The following is a 16185-nucleotide window of genomic DNA, read 5'->3' on the forward strand; positions in this document are numbered from 1 at the left end:
AAGGTTAAGGCTCAGCTGTGCGATGAGGGCCACGCTTCACCACGCTGGTTTTTAGCCTGAACCTCTACACAACATAGATACATTACAATCAAATGAGATGGATAGGGCGCTGAACAGAATAAAGTTTATAAACAAAATACACCAGCTTTTTGTTGAGCTGTACCTGAATCGTCATCCAAGCTACAGAATCCCAAGTAGGTACCTATCAGGTCAATGTCGACAGAGATGTGAGGGGCTAAAAGTAACAGAAATGTAGACCCACCCTTAAATGGTGCAAATATCGAGCAAGTTGTACATTGCCAATGATGATTTTGCTTAACATTTGTTGCTTTGTTGCAATAAAATTTTGATTTGCATTTCTTCTTGTCGGACTAACGTTTAGTGGTTCCTGAACGAAGTTTCCTTTAAATTCCTTGTGACAGGACACACTGGTCTGACTGTAAAGTTTAATGAATAGAAACATTTGCTAATTAATGCTGATTGCATCATGTGGAGTGGAGAGATTGTGTGAAGGAAACAAGATTTATAAATGCAAGCCCACACTGAATTTATTTAGAATGAAGCATTGCATTGCTAGAGTTTGCTCATATAATATAAGTATTGTTAGCCTCTTCCGTTAATGATTAACCCAATGCTTACAAAACATAACTACTAATAAGTACCATCTCTTCTAAAAAGTATTACAATCAATTATTTATTCTTTTTTTACCCGAATTCAGATTACCACTACCACTCAGTATTGATTTGTGTAATTTGACATAATTTAGCATACCTATAATCTATTTAAACGGGATTGAGATTCTTTGCGCGAGAAAGCTGCCGGCGCGAGGGATGCCTGTTGCCTCCCTTAACCTATTGCTGAGCTCCCTGTGTAGCTCCAGCGCACCCTTACCCTAAGGACCTAGAGTCTCGACGCCGAAAGCAAAGAAATGATATTGGGCGCCGAGACAGCTATTTTTTGTGACCTTGAGGCCCACCTCTCTTTTTTAATTAAAGTTTTAGTTATTTTAATTTAATAGTAGTTTTAGTCCTATGGATATTTTGTATGTATCTAAACGGGATCATTATTTATTTCTATTGAGAGCAAAATGAGTCTGAATTTTAATTTAAACTTTACCTAACTTAAACCTAATAATCGCAAGCGTCTTTCAATTATCGTCGCCCACTACCTCACATTTAATATTCCGAAGCTAAATGAGCAAATGGAACCTACTTTAGCATTCAAAGCGGTACTTCAAAAATAAGGCAGCAATAGAGCGAAAACTTTTAGGGCAGGTGAGAAAAATATTACTAAACATTATGCTACAATAGACTTGGAAAAACTTTCAGTAAACTTCCCTCTTCCCGACTACTTGATACTTTGAATAATATGCAGGTAAAGTATAAAGTAACTTCGATAAAAAAGGATTATGAAATAGAAACGTGCGTGCTTTTTTCTCTGACAGGGTTCTGTTCGTTTAAATTGTTTGGGTCTTTTAATATGAAAGTACTTTATAAATTATCTATTTCATCATCTAATTTTAATCAACCAAAAACACTGTTCAAATAATTACACAATGTTTACAAGAAAAAAAAAGAAAACGGTAAAAGATTCACATGTTATTTTTAACATGTTTTTTTTGTAATTTTCTCTCTGTGTGTACCTGTTTTCTGTATCGCTTTACTATTTCTGGTGTACAATGAAGATTCATTGTAACTATTGTTATTTTGTAGGTTTTTAAGAATTTTTTTGTGGGCTCCTCACACAAACACTATTTACATTATGTTTCTCTGAGTTCAGATTGTTAATAAATCGAATACTGCCTTTTCGCAACGTAACGTTTGGCAACCTGTTTCATTTCGCAACTTTTCATTTCGCAAACTGTAAATATTTCAGGGCCATCGTGTAGAACCCTTTAGGTTAGTTTTATAAAAATCCTGAAATATTTAGTTTCAGAAATATTAAACAGTTGTGAAATGAAAAGTTGCGAAATGAAACAGGTTGCCAAACGTTATTCGCCGAAACATTAGTAAACCCTAAAAAATATTTTTTTTTACTCTCTTGTTTAATTATTTGTTAGATGAAAATAATTCATAGCAATATAAATAAAAATAATCTAAACTTAAAATACCTACATAAAAAGACAAATTATAATAATAATAATGAAAACTAAAACAAATGATTTAAACCAGACCCCTTAAGCAAGGTTCCGAAGATGCCAGCAGCGTCCCTCTTTGAATTGCTAGGCTAATTCTTTGTCCGAGGAAGCTGCCAGCTCTTCGGTCCCATGTGACATCTACCTACTAACCTCTTCGATATATATTTGTAAAGTTTCAGAGCGCTAGGACCCCACGGACCAATATATTTTTTTTTTTTTAAGTCGCTAAATATACAATAAATGTAACCTTTATGAATAAGGCTGGCTACTTATTCAAAAAAAAAAAAAAAAGATAAACGGACTCAAAATAAACAGAAAATAGACTACACAAATTGATGTATTATATTATCATCTTACCAATATAGTTTTCTTTCTCTTTGGCAAATATTTTGCAAATAAAATATAAAATATCCTAAGACGGGATTTGATCGCGCTTCTTCGTGGAATCAAAAAAGCCTTAATTTAAATGGTTCTGAGCGTTAATTTAACTTATTTTCTCGTGTAAATAAAGCAACATCAAAGTATAATTTAGCAATAAATATGTAGAAGCTACCTAATTCTTTTTATTTCTATAACTTAATAGACAAATTAAAGTGTTATAGGTACAATTGAACTTCATCGACGTGATTTTATTCAAATTCTTGACAACAAATGCAAGGAATCGCAAAAAAACCACTTACAGAATTACGACGGCAAATTATAACATTACTATCTGTTGCCTGCGACTCCGTCTGCGTAGAATTCGTTTATCGTTAACCCGCGGGAACTATGCAAATTCTCGGCATCAAAACTATCTACCCTATTTCGTTCCCCGGGACGCAAACTATCTGTATACCGAATTTCACCTAAATCGGTTCAGCGGTTTAGACGTGATGAGGTAACAAACAAACAAACAGACTTACAAACTATCGTTCCGTCCCACTAATAATATAATTTACTAGAGGTTAATTTAATTTCAGGGATTTTACCAAATTCCCCTGGGAATTCCCAAAATTTCTATCATGGTCTTCATTGAGGTTGTGTTAAGAACAACTGTCCAAAATTTCAAAACTCTAAACCCAGCGGTGGAAATCTCAAGTCTTTATCCCTATCCCGTTGGAATATCTGGATAAAAGAAGCCTATGTGTTATTCCAGAGGTCCAGCTACGTACATACCAAACATGACTCTAAGCCCAGAGGTTGTTATTTCGAGATTTTATCCCTATCCCGTACGAATATCGGGATAAAAAGTATCCTATGTTTTAATCCAGATTTAAAACAAACTTTTTGCCTTTCATCCAAATCCGTCCAGCTGTTACAGCGTGAAGAAGTAACAGACATACTCACTCACTCACAAACTTTCGCATTTATTATATTAGTAGGATAGTAGCATTTATATTTGTGTTCCCAAACTTGAGGGTTATCTTTATCTGGACTGATTGTTTAAAAGTTGCCGGATTGGTCTCCGAATGAATAATTATGCAGCGTCGCTTCCATTAAGCTCTCTGTTTAGAAAGGCGAAAGTTCCAGATTATTTATGATACAGATAGTCGTTTTGATATCATTTATTCATCCTACTAACATTATAAATGCGAAAGTGGGACAAAGAAAAGTTTTATCCCATAAAATTTAAAAAATGTTTTGCATTTCTATTACTTGTAATGTTACGCTCGCTCGACCAACAAAAAACAAAAAATGTTATTTTATTTCTTCATAAGTGGAAACTGCTACCTTACGTAACAGCTAAGTTATATTCATATTCAACTGTGTTATATATGCTGTTTGTTTCTCAAGTTAATAAAATTGCATAGTTCCCCCGGGATAGCGATAAACTAATTCTACGCGAACGGAGTTAAGTCGCGGGTAACAGGGTATACTTCCTTCAATAAAAAGCATGAAGTGGAAATCGTCGAAACAGTACAAATCCACGTAACTAAATTGGGTGATTTTAGGTATCCGCCAAATTCAGCCAATTTTTTAATTTATAGTCCGAATTCGTTGAAATGAAACAAAAATATGAACTTAAAACCATTCCCTGTAAAGCTATACGTAGTGTTCAGAAAAACGGATTAGCACTTCCTATTCCCGACGAAAATGCAAAAAAATAGTTTTAAAATTTTCACTGGCTGCAAATATTCTCAGCTTAGAAATTTTACTTTATTGGTACGAAATAATCTAATAATTAAAAGTAAACATCTTTTTTTTTCCTCTTACTGTTGTACTGTGATCATTTCAATTATAATATAAACTTAAGCCAAAAATCCTTAAATGTCGTACACTCATCAAAAAAGTCCCGAGACAAGTTTGATGTTTTGGCTTAGTAGTAATAAATATGCCTATATTGAAACATTCAAAACTGTTCTACCATAAAGTATCCTTAGGCGCTTGACGAGTGTATTTACGCTCCTACATCAAAACTAGCAAAGCAGTATTCCAGTTCACCGACCTCTAAACTTCTTCCGATTTTGTTTTTGCAAAAGCGCCATTGTTATTTTGTCAAATGTTCTCAAACGTTAGCCGAGATCCGCCGAAGGGCGTATTGATAAACGAGCGCTTAGCCCACACGACACGCATACAAATATATTGCTGGGAATATTTCATGTTTAGCGTCTGGTTTGTCGCGAGTTTTCGCGGCTTTCTCTATCCGCGCTGTTTTGCTGATGCATTTCGCGGTTCTGCTGTCAGCGGGCTCATATTTTAGTTTACCCTTAAAGCTTATACTTTAAAATTTTTAAACTGAAATATTTTGTTTGTGATCAAGTGTTTGTCAAGTGTTTATTGTTTTAAAAACGAGCGAAACGATTTTTTTAAGCCAACACTTCAATCGCACGTTTTACAATCCATCATGAGAGAAACAAACACCCAAACTCGCATAGAGAAAACTAAAAAAATTGCATAAAGTCAAAGCTGATTTGTCAAAGTCAAAGTCAAAATATCTTTATTCAATTTAGGCTATAACAAGCACTTATGAATTTGTAAAAACATAATATATATACTCAGTTAAGATACAGAAATGCTTAACCATCTACATACTAAGCATATCTCATGCAGCCAATAAAAATATTTTTGTCAATAGGATCGAACACAAATTGATTCAATGTTCACTTGCTGAATACAAAAATAGAACGCGGATTAGTATTAAGCTCAGTTTAATAGTATCAAAATATGTAGAACTGTCAAGACAAACTAGAATTTACGATGAAATGACTCTATTTTTTCCAGGAAGTGGCCATAAATCTTTATTTACATTTAACACTTTCAACAATAATTTCAGTGAGTTTGATGCTTTACCAATAAGATGGATTTGTGAAGCTTAAATACCGCCCCAAAATCGTGTCGCTTTTGCGAAGAAAGTGCTTTTGAAGTTAAGACGGTTAAATACCTATTTACTTATGTATTGCCTCGTCTTCTTTAACTGTTGTAACAAAACAAACAAGTCAAAGTGCGTTAATAAAGCATTATAAATTGTGAAGTTCACGGGATAGGCATAACGCCTCGATTTCGAAGACCTGTCTTAATAGCCTAAGAAATTCTGCACCTATATGGTCTTTGATCGAAATGAATAATAGGGTCGCCGCAGGGTTCCTAGCCAAATATCGCCTGTAGTAACTTTTTCTTGTTTAATAATTTAACATTTGTTTGGAAAAGTCCACTCACCCGTTTAGAAAGGAAAAAAAGGTCCATAAGTAGAAAAGATACGAATCGAAATGATTGAAATATATATATATATATTATATATTAGCATCTCTCGATATATCGCAAGCTTAGTAGGTACTTGGAAATTAAAGTGTTGCGACAGACAAAGAGATGGCCTTTCATTTTATTTATTTGATACATTTCTTGCCAAACGATGAAAAAGAATTTTAAAAATAAAAGTTCCTAAATTAATTACATAAATGACTATTAAGTACGTTGTAGAACTTCACGTCGTGTAACCTTTTATTTGTCTCATTTCATTCAATGAACAGACAATGCAGACTTTTATGGCGGAGTCATACCCTATTGTTAGGGTTGAGTGATCTGTTTATTTCACTGTCTGAACCTCACCGTAGTTTCACGAGTACGTTATGATAACAATATTAAGAAAAAAAAGTCCTGCCTAACTTAAGCCCAAAGCCTTGGACCTAAAAAAGCTGAATATATGCGAAGAAGTTCCTTTTTGATGTTGATAAAGAAAATGACGGATCTTACAATCTTTTCATAAATACGTCAATTAAACATGTAAATTTTTCGATATTTAGAATAAAGTGAAATCTGTCTTAAAGTAAGTATCAAATGCTACCAATACAATAACACTAAAAAAACTGATAGGTACGTTCAGAAATGTAAGTGAAGTACGAGTACACAAAGCAATTGTGACGTTACGGTAAAAACTCAGTTTAAAATTATGAGATAAAACACAACCCTTCTTCAAAAAACCTTATTAAATCCCCGATGTGACCCAGATTTTATGGTAATCTTAAAATAAGATGGATGAAAAAACCGCCTCAGGCAAAGGTAGTCCCGCGAGAGTTTCAGTTATGAGATAATACTCGATTTTAGAAAGCTGTAAAATATTTTATGATGACAACGACTGGCACGATCCGCGTCTCTTGGCAAGTCTTGCCAACTATAGCGCCGAAAGACCGTAAATTACGAACTTTCGGTCGTTAAATCATTCTTCAGTATCTTGATGTCAATAAAAAAGGTTGTGCAATGAGCTTTGACGTATACTTTATCGTAGTTTTAGATTGCGTTTAAAACTGGCTGCATGTGGACGCCAGAAATTCAAGAAATAATTGCATGAAACCAGCAAACTGTAATCTATGACTAGACATTTTGTTTTATTATTTATTTCACTCACAACTCTGAAATTAGAGGGAACGAAAACTTACATGCAACCAGTTTCTGTTGTTTAAAGGCTTGGGTGCAAATTCGTAATGGAATTTGTATCTGCAATATTGAATCAAGGAATCGTCTTTCAAAATCATACTTGAAAATGTCAGTGTGGAAAAACTGTGTATTAGTAGGTACAATAACTACAAAACCGTATCTCGAATTAAATTTTCGAGAAGTAGACTAATAATCTACTATTATTACTTTACTTCTCGTAAGTCGTGGTAGACTAGTGCCCGGGCTTGAAATCCACGATTCTCTGCTTGAGAAGCCATAGGTTTTGACCTAGTGGTTTGCCACTAACTAGACTACCGACCTTAATAAAATATCACCTCAGAGTAATTATGCACGAGTATAGTGACTTGAAAATACTGCAACGTTTTAAAGAGCAGGGTTCTAAATGAAACCGTCGCAATTAATTTATTCAGGCTTCCGTTTTCAGAGAGTGATATTCATTTAATTTACCTAGTTTACTTTGTGTAAATTCTGCATTAATTAAATTGTAAGTACAAGCAAAAATGACACTAGAGTAGGTACATTAAATCACTACATGTTTGGCTGCTACTCACCTCATTTTGTTATTTTTAAATTGACGAAGATCAGAGATGGACTTAATATTGGGTACGAATACGTAATTTAGATATCAATACCAAAACCTATCAAACTAACCCGTCGTGGAAACTTTTCACAGAAAATGACAAAAATATATTGTATTACTTACTGTGGCAAGATTCTACTACTACACCCACAATTCCCTAACTAAATGCTTTTCTCATCTAACGACTGTCAATTGTTTAATTCATTAGTATTAGAACAATAAAGAGTTTAAATAAATACTCGTACATTCACTTACGTACGTTATATGGTGGGTCAGGAATACAGTTTAACGGTACGACTGTACAATCAACAAAAAAAGCTTGTTTTTTTTTGTTTAGCATAATCTTTTTACCGGTTACAAAACTATTACGTACCTACTAGGTATAAGAAAACTTGTGTTAGGTAAATTAATTGCTCCGATTGCCGTTAAGTCCATTTAGGAAACTTACTTTTCTTTACATTCCCAGAACTTGGTGTGTTAGATTGCACGCTAAGTTCAACTTTCAACGCAAAACGAAGAACGCTACACTTCACTGCTTTAAGGATAGTAAGGTATAGTTAACTTTTTAGCAGCTAGAAATCGCCTGTTACTTAACAAATAAAACGGTAAGAAACCCGCGTGTTAATTTTTCGGTGTATTTTTTCAGACGAGGGTATTTGTTTCATTTGCAGCCACAGACAAAATATACCCCGGTTTGTACTCTGTAAATAATATACTTTTTATGCTGGTTAGCGGTGAATATTCTCCGCGAAATCAGTATCCGTATGCTAAATTGATTTACGCCATTCTAAATATCAAGATGGTTTCAAGTGATGCGATAAAAGGAGCGTCTCTTGTAAGAAAAGCCCTCTTTAAGGCCACTTGAATAATCATGAATATCGAATGCTCCTTAAAATTCAGCGATAACTATCGACGATAGAGCTATTTTACTATCTATCTTTTCAATGCATTTTTAGTTAACTATAATAACAAGTTTTGAAACTTGGCGATACTCTGATACGCTCTTGATTTTAATGAATACCTAACTTTCAACTAAATGACGTTCCCTCAAACTTCCACTTCTTTACTGATATTATAAATACAAAAGCACCCAACTCAGTCTCTCTTTTTGTCTGTCTTTTACCTCACCATCCCAGCCTATATACGTCCCACTGCTGGGTACAGGCCTCCTCTCTGAATGAGAGGGCTTGGGCAGTATTTCCCACGTGGGCCCAGTGCGGATTGGGAACTTCACACACACCATTGAATTGCTTTGCAGGTTTGTGCAGGTTTCCTCACGATGTTTTCCTTCACCGTAAAACTCGTGGTAAATTTCAAATGTACATAATTCCGCAAATAAAGAAAACTCAACCCCTTTCTTGTCTCAGAGGCAATTTAATTATATATTTGCCTAGTATTTCTTGAGTATTTACTTACTAATTTTCAGGTGTACTATAAATCAGGCGTGACAAGTGACAAGCTTCAATATCGTGCACGAACTGCAAAAGCGGTGGCCCGGCGCCTACATACTGTTAATCAAGCTTCAAACTGCCGATTGTTCAGTCATCAGAGCAAACAAGTACAGTTAAATCATATCACCGTGTTTACCGTAGATAATATAGGCAATCAGAGTTTCGGTGTCTCTTTGGATCGTGCTGCGGTTTTACAAAGAGAGCGGAGCCTGGGCGCGTGCTCCGCATCCCGAACAGCGAGATAACGCCTGTCGAATCAGATTTGAATATGAATGGAATATTAATGAAAAACTTGCTCTCGACTATCAAGACGACGCCTTAGCTCCCCAGCTAATAGATAAGGCGAAACTACAAATCTCGAACGAAATGAGAAACTGTAATATTGTTTTCAGAATGTCAGCTCGTTTATTTGTCAAGTGGACGTTTGTAAATAGCCTTTGCTATTTGCTATTAGTCGTCTGCTTTGAGTTTTGTTTGCTAGGTTGTTTATCTAGTTCTTAGATCTTTGCAAGTAAAGCTCTTTGTAAGTTGAAGATTAAGTTGATTTTTTTATTTATTTTTATTTAACTGGATGGCAAATGAGCAAGAGGGTCTCCTGATGGTAAGAGATCACCACCGCCCATAAACATTTGCAACACCAGGGGTATTGCAGATGCGTTGCCAACCTAGAGACCTAAGATGGGATACCTCAAGTGCCAGTTATTTCAGTTTATTTATTTCAGTTATATAACTATTTTTACAATATCACTAATTAATCCCCATCAGCATCATGCTTAGTGTGGCCCTTATTTGTGGCACGACTGCCCGTGACGAAACGTTTTTTTTTAATGGGTGTTAAGTACTTTTACTGAATATTTATTGTGAAATTTTGTTCAAATAAGTAGTAATTTTTAATTTTTAAAGCTCTCATTGGTTTTCTGATATCCGCCTGCCCGTGATCATGATGCATTTATATGTGTTGAAACATGCATATTCAGCTAGAATCACAAAACTTCATCACTAATTCCAAAAACAAATATCAACAGAAGATTAATTTCTCTTATCATTCTTTTTCGCTATCATAAGTATCAGTAATGTAATTTTGCCGCCTAATGTGCCGCCGATAATTAAAGTCAAGCCAAGGAATGACTTCGAAGGGTGTCTTATCATTTCAACGCCTACTCATTTTCTTACATCATTTATCAAATTTATCTTTATACAACTACAGATTTTACAAATAATTCATTTTACCGAATAATCACTTAACAAATTTCTCATTTAATATGGTATGCTTTGGCAAATAGATAATTTATTGTTGATATCACATAGTAAACTAACGTACAAACGACCTACAAACGTTTGGTATATTTGTTTGTTGGTCATAGGTTTCATTTTATATAAAATTTAATATTAAATCGCCGCTACGTTTTAAAACTTTCAGCCCTTTAAGAACATTTGAGCGGAAGTTCGTTACCAGCAAAGTAAGTTAGGTTAGAACTGTAATCTCACAAAAAAATAACTGGCACCAGTAAAGCGACCCCACACAAAAAATAGCTAACTCACTAATTTAGCTCAAGAACCCAAAGAGGGTCTTGGCCTCCGAAACGAGAGCATGCCATCTGTCCCGATCATGCGCAGCCTCTTGCCAGTCGTCGACTTGGAGACGTCGCAGATCCGCCTGGACACTGTCCTCCCAGCGGTACCTGGGTCGCCCAACCGGGCGGCGACCAGCCGGTCGTCCCACGTACCTATGCTCTTTTGGCAGCCCGATCCTCTCCCATTCGTAGTAGGTGGCCAAACCAGCGAAGTCTGTGTGATTTTGTTACGCCGATGATGTTGGGTTCAGCCACCAGCTCCTGGATCTCTGTTTTTATGGATCCTCCACGTGCCGTCGTCTCTCTTGACAGGTTCCAGGATCTTACGTAAGACCTTCCTTTCCGCTACAAGGAGTTGATATTCCTACACAAAAAATAGCTGCTATCAGAAAATAATAAGTGATTTGATTACACCAGCAATGCGCACACATTTTTTTATCTTTTTTTTGTAGTATAATATTTATTAAATAATCTTTATATATATGTCGTTTTGTATATCAATGAGTTTGAAAGAAAAAAAGAAAGACAAACATTTATTGCTCATAAAAAACACATATTAATGAGAAGGTACATGGTCAGCTATGAGGCAAAAGGTTCAGGCTCAGCATGTGCAGTGAGGACTATGCTTCACCATGCTGATTTTCAGCCTGCCCCTTTACACGGCGTTTGGCATAATTATAAACCTTTTTATGTAACAATTATTACGTGTGAAATGAACTTTCGAAACAAGTTTCGTTGAAACATTAGTGAACCCCTTTTGAAGATTTTAAAGAAACTTCTACAAGAAAAACACGTTTTTTTGGCCTTTGCTGCTTTAAATAGGTTGACTATACATACGAGAGTTAAGTTGGGACTGTGGAATCAATTTTTAATCACCGATTTACAAATGGCATTGAGCGAGTGCTCTACTTTGCAGTTCTATTTTTAATTTCCTTTAAAATTCCGTAGCTTTGTCGACGGAAACAGTGCTGTATAGTTAAGTATACATAAAACATTATTAAAACATGATAAGTACGAGTCACTCTACTTGAATGAACTACAACATTTCACGTTGTTCCTCTGCTAACCCACGTCACAACAGGTGCGTCTGTGCAACACATATATGTCACTTTCACATAAATCGATAGGTACATATGTCACGCAGATCCAACTAACACAAATATGTATAATACAAAATGCTGGCGCATTTCGAACTCTCCACGAGTCCATTCTCGTCTTAAAAAGCAAAAAATAGCAGACAATCGTTTCCTAACCCAAACTCACACTCGGTGGGCAGTCGTGTTATAAAAGAATTGTTTTTGAAACAACGTAACGATTTATTACTCCTGATTCATGTTTCCCAGGTCTTGAAATCATAGCTTATAACAGACCGGTGGTATCCAAACATGAAACCTTTTCCCAATAGAAATACGTTAATTATAGAAAGTAAATTGCAGCGACACTTGAGTCCCTGAGCACTGGTAAGTAAGCAGCGAACCTTACCTCAGGGAACTACATTGTATGTCCGGCTTTAATCAAACTGTTTGCAATACATTAGATAAACTAAACTAGCTAGCACCAAGCGCCGCTATATTGGTATACTTAGCTAGCAGTGCAGGTATATTGTTTACATCGTTAATCTTAGTTGGTTAACGTACTTTTTAACTGTCGTATTCATTATCAATTTATCACTCATTTCCTTTAATAGTCCTTTCAACCAATAAAAAATTACATACTGCCGCTAAGCTAGCTAATGGGTCGCTTTATCTCAAGGACATTAAAGTGCGTTTTATTTTCCTTTGTTCACTTTTCATTGTGTTCATTGCAAGTTCTCTTAGGTATTATTCAATCTTATACCAGACGCTGAGTTTCACCACTTCTTCTCTTAGGAATTATACACTCTTATACCAGCCGCTGAGAGTCACCACTACTTCTCTTAGGAATTATACACTCTTATACCAGCCGCTGAGATTAACCACTAATTCTCTTAGGAACTAAATCTTATACCAGCCGTTGAGTTTCACCACTACACAAGTCGCCGCATCCACAAGCAGGCCTTCCATCTACATCATTTGGACAGTTGGCGCGCCTACATAATATGATTTACTCGCAATTTTTTGCTCTACATTACTAAGTTGTAGAAAGAACTTACCTCAGCGGCATTCCCGAATAACTTTGAGATGAGGGTCTTCAAGTTAGGAATCTATCTCTTTCTAAAAAGTTGGCAACACATGAACGACTTCCACAAACTTGCAAATGTCCACGGTCGGCAAAAATGCTAACCATCAGGTGCTCTGCAAACTCGTCTATGTACTGGGCTATAAAAAATGATCTTCAAAACCAAAATTAAAATATCTTCATAACAAAAATCAGCAAACTATAAAATCTGACTGTCTCAAAAAGACTTCTAAAACTCCATTATAATGATGAATTAACTTAAACTTCAACAAAAAAATATCCCCTATATTTTTTTCCCACGGACACCATTTTCTACTAGGTACTAAATCCATATCCATACTTAATATTATAAATGCGAAAGTGTGTTTGTGTGTTTGTCCGTCTTTCATGCCGTAACGAAGAGATGGATCGACGTGATTTTTGGCATAGATATAGTTTATGGCCCGAGAGTGACATAGACTTTGTCAGAAACGACAGGCTCTAAATAAGAGAATTGGCAAACTTGTACGATACGATCTCCGATGCTCCAACACTCGTTCAATAGAACGAGCGATCGAGCAAAATCGGGGATCAAAAGTGTTTGTCAAATCTCTTGGGAGAAGCTATCTGACGAAGCTGACCACTACTGATGAGTAGTCGTTTCTTCCAGGCCTGGGATTCTTTCGGAAATTGAAAACTTCTACAGCCAGTTATACGCTATGCATGCATCTCAACCTGATCCCGAAAATGAGGAGTCCAGAGCTACACTAACACGTCACTTTACGGAAGACTTGCCAGAAGTCAGCCTGAACGAAATCGCGAATGGCTCTTAAACAGCTTAAAAATGGAAAAGCCCCTGGAGAAGCGTATTACGACTGAGCTCCTGAAATCTGGTGTTAACCTATAATGAAGGAGCTCCGGAATATTTTTAATACTGTTATTTTTTGATGGGAGAACTCCAGAGGCGTGGAGTAGGAGTGTTGTTCGTGTTGTTTTTCAAAAAGGGTGATAAACTCTTTTGAAGAACTACCGACCCATTTCACTCTTAAGCCACGTCTATAAGCTGTTTTCGAGAGTCATCACGAACGTCTTGCGCGAAGGCTCGACGAGTTCCAGCCCCCGAACAGGCCGGGTTTCGATCGGGATACAGCACCATAGACCACATCCATACAGTGCGGCAGATTATACAGAAGACCGAAGAGTATAATCGGCCCCTGTGCTTAGCCTTTGTGGACTATGAAAAGGCCTTTGACTCGATCGAGATCTGGTCTGTTCTGGAATCTTTGCAGCGATGCCAATCGATTGGCGATACATCCAAGTGTTGAGAGGTCTTTACAACGCCGCTACTATGGCCGTGCAAGTCCAGAACCGGCAGTCTGAACCTATCCCCTTGCATCGTGGTGTGAGACAAGGGGACGTATATCCCCCAAATTGTTCACAAATGCATTGGAGGATGTGTTCAAGACGCTGGACTGGAAGGGGCGCGGCATTAACATAAATGGCGAGTACCTTTCACACTTGCGATTTGCAGATGATATCGTCATCGTGGCCGAAACGCTGCAAGATTTGCAAACATATGCTGAATGGCCTAGCTGATTCTTCTCAACGCGTTGGTCTGCGGATGAACCTGGATAAAACCAAGGTTATGTTCAATGAACATGTAAGTCCGGAACCAATTGCAGTTCAAGGCAGTGTTCTCGAAGTGGTTAAGGAGTATGTTTACCTCGGGCAAACTATGCAATTAGGTAAAAACAACTTCGAGAAAGAGGCCAACAGGATGGGCAGCGTATGGGAAACTGCGTCAAGTCTTCACATCACCAATTCCACAGAGTCTAAAGACGAAAGTCTTCAATCAGTGCGTCCTACCCGTCATGACATACGGTGCCGAAACATGGACGCTCACGTTAGGGCTGGTCCACAAATTAAAGTTGCTCAACGTGCTATGGAAAGGGCTATGCTCGGAGTTTCTCTGAAAGATAGAATTCGTAACGAAGTGATCCGACAGAGAACCAAAGTTATCGACATAGCCCACCGCATTAGCACGCTGAAGTGGCAATGGGCCGCCATATAACCCGAAGAACCGATAACCGTTGGGTAGACGAGTTCTTGAGTGGAGACCACGGATCGGCAAACGTAGCGTAGGACGTCCTCAGACTCCGGTGGAGCGATGATCTTCGCAGGGCTGGCATAGAGACTAATATGATAAATGCGAAGTGTGTTTGGGCGTGCCATGGGAGAGCCGTAACGAAGCAGTGGACGAACATGGCTGATGATGATGATGATGATGATGAGAGTGACATAGGCTACTTTTTATCCCGGAAAAATGCACAGTTCCCGAGGGAAAAGCGCGCGATGACCGAATACCACGCGGGCGGAGCCGCGGACAAAAGCTAGTATATTATATCTTATGTCACTCCGACAGTTTTGAAGAATCTAATGATATTTCGTTTATTGAAAACCGTCCAGCTGTTTGGGCTACAGAAAGAACCAAAGAAATGGGCATACATACTCGTAGGCACATACGCTCGAAAACATAACCCTCCTCCAAACAGATGGGTAAAAACTAAAAGCAAGAAAATAAGTGTAGTGGTCTAGAACTCTATCAAGTAGCTAATTTAAAGTTCAACAGTCGGGACCACATTACCAAGAATTTTTGAGCTGGTCACGATTTGAATGGGTCCCGACTGTTGAACTTTAAATTGGCTACTTGATAGAGTTCTAGACCGCTAGACTTATTTTCTTCCTTTTAGTTTTTAAGGCAGTCGGGTTTTTGATTTTTTAAATTTAATGTTTTATTTTATATTTTTTTGATATTTTTATGAAAATGTTAGATTAAAAGTATAATCCCTTGTATATTTAGAATGGGCTAGTTATTAGTTTTCATTTGATACCCATATTGTTACAATATAAAATGTATTTTTTTCATTTCTCCGCCATATTTTTTTTCGCAGACGCCATATTGAAATATTATATAGCCTGTCACTCCGACAGTTATGACAAATCCAATGATATCTCATATGTTTAAATCCGTCCAGCCGTTTAGGCTGCAGCGAGGACCAAATAAATGGACATACATACCCACATACATACGATCATACGCTCGAAAAACATAACCCTCCTTCGGGAAGTCGAGTAAAAAGGACATTGGTTGAAAAGAAGCAGTTTAAAACTGTATAATTCTACAGTGTTTCAAAGAAAATTCTTAACTTGACGAAGAATTATTGCAAAAATATAATTTACCAATTTACCTAAGTGTTAAGCGCTTTCAATCACTTTCATCGTTAACTCGATAAACTTCCCACATTTTGTTTTCACTTAGCTGAAAAGGGAAAAGACACACTTTCTCTGGAAAAATAGCAACGCTGGCTGCATAGTAATTTGCTTCGGCTCCTCTCGCGGTTGCTCCTTGAATTATCTGCGGAAACTGGTTTATT

This window comes from Choristoneura fumiferana, chromosome 2, assembly GCF_025370935.1.
Source record: "Choristoneura fumiferana chromosome 2, NRCan_CFum_1, whole genome shotgun sequence".
NCBI lineage: Eukaryota > Metazoa > Arthropoda > Insecta > Lepidoptera > Tortricidae > Choristoneura > Choristoneura fumiferana.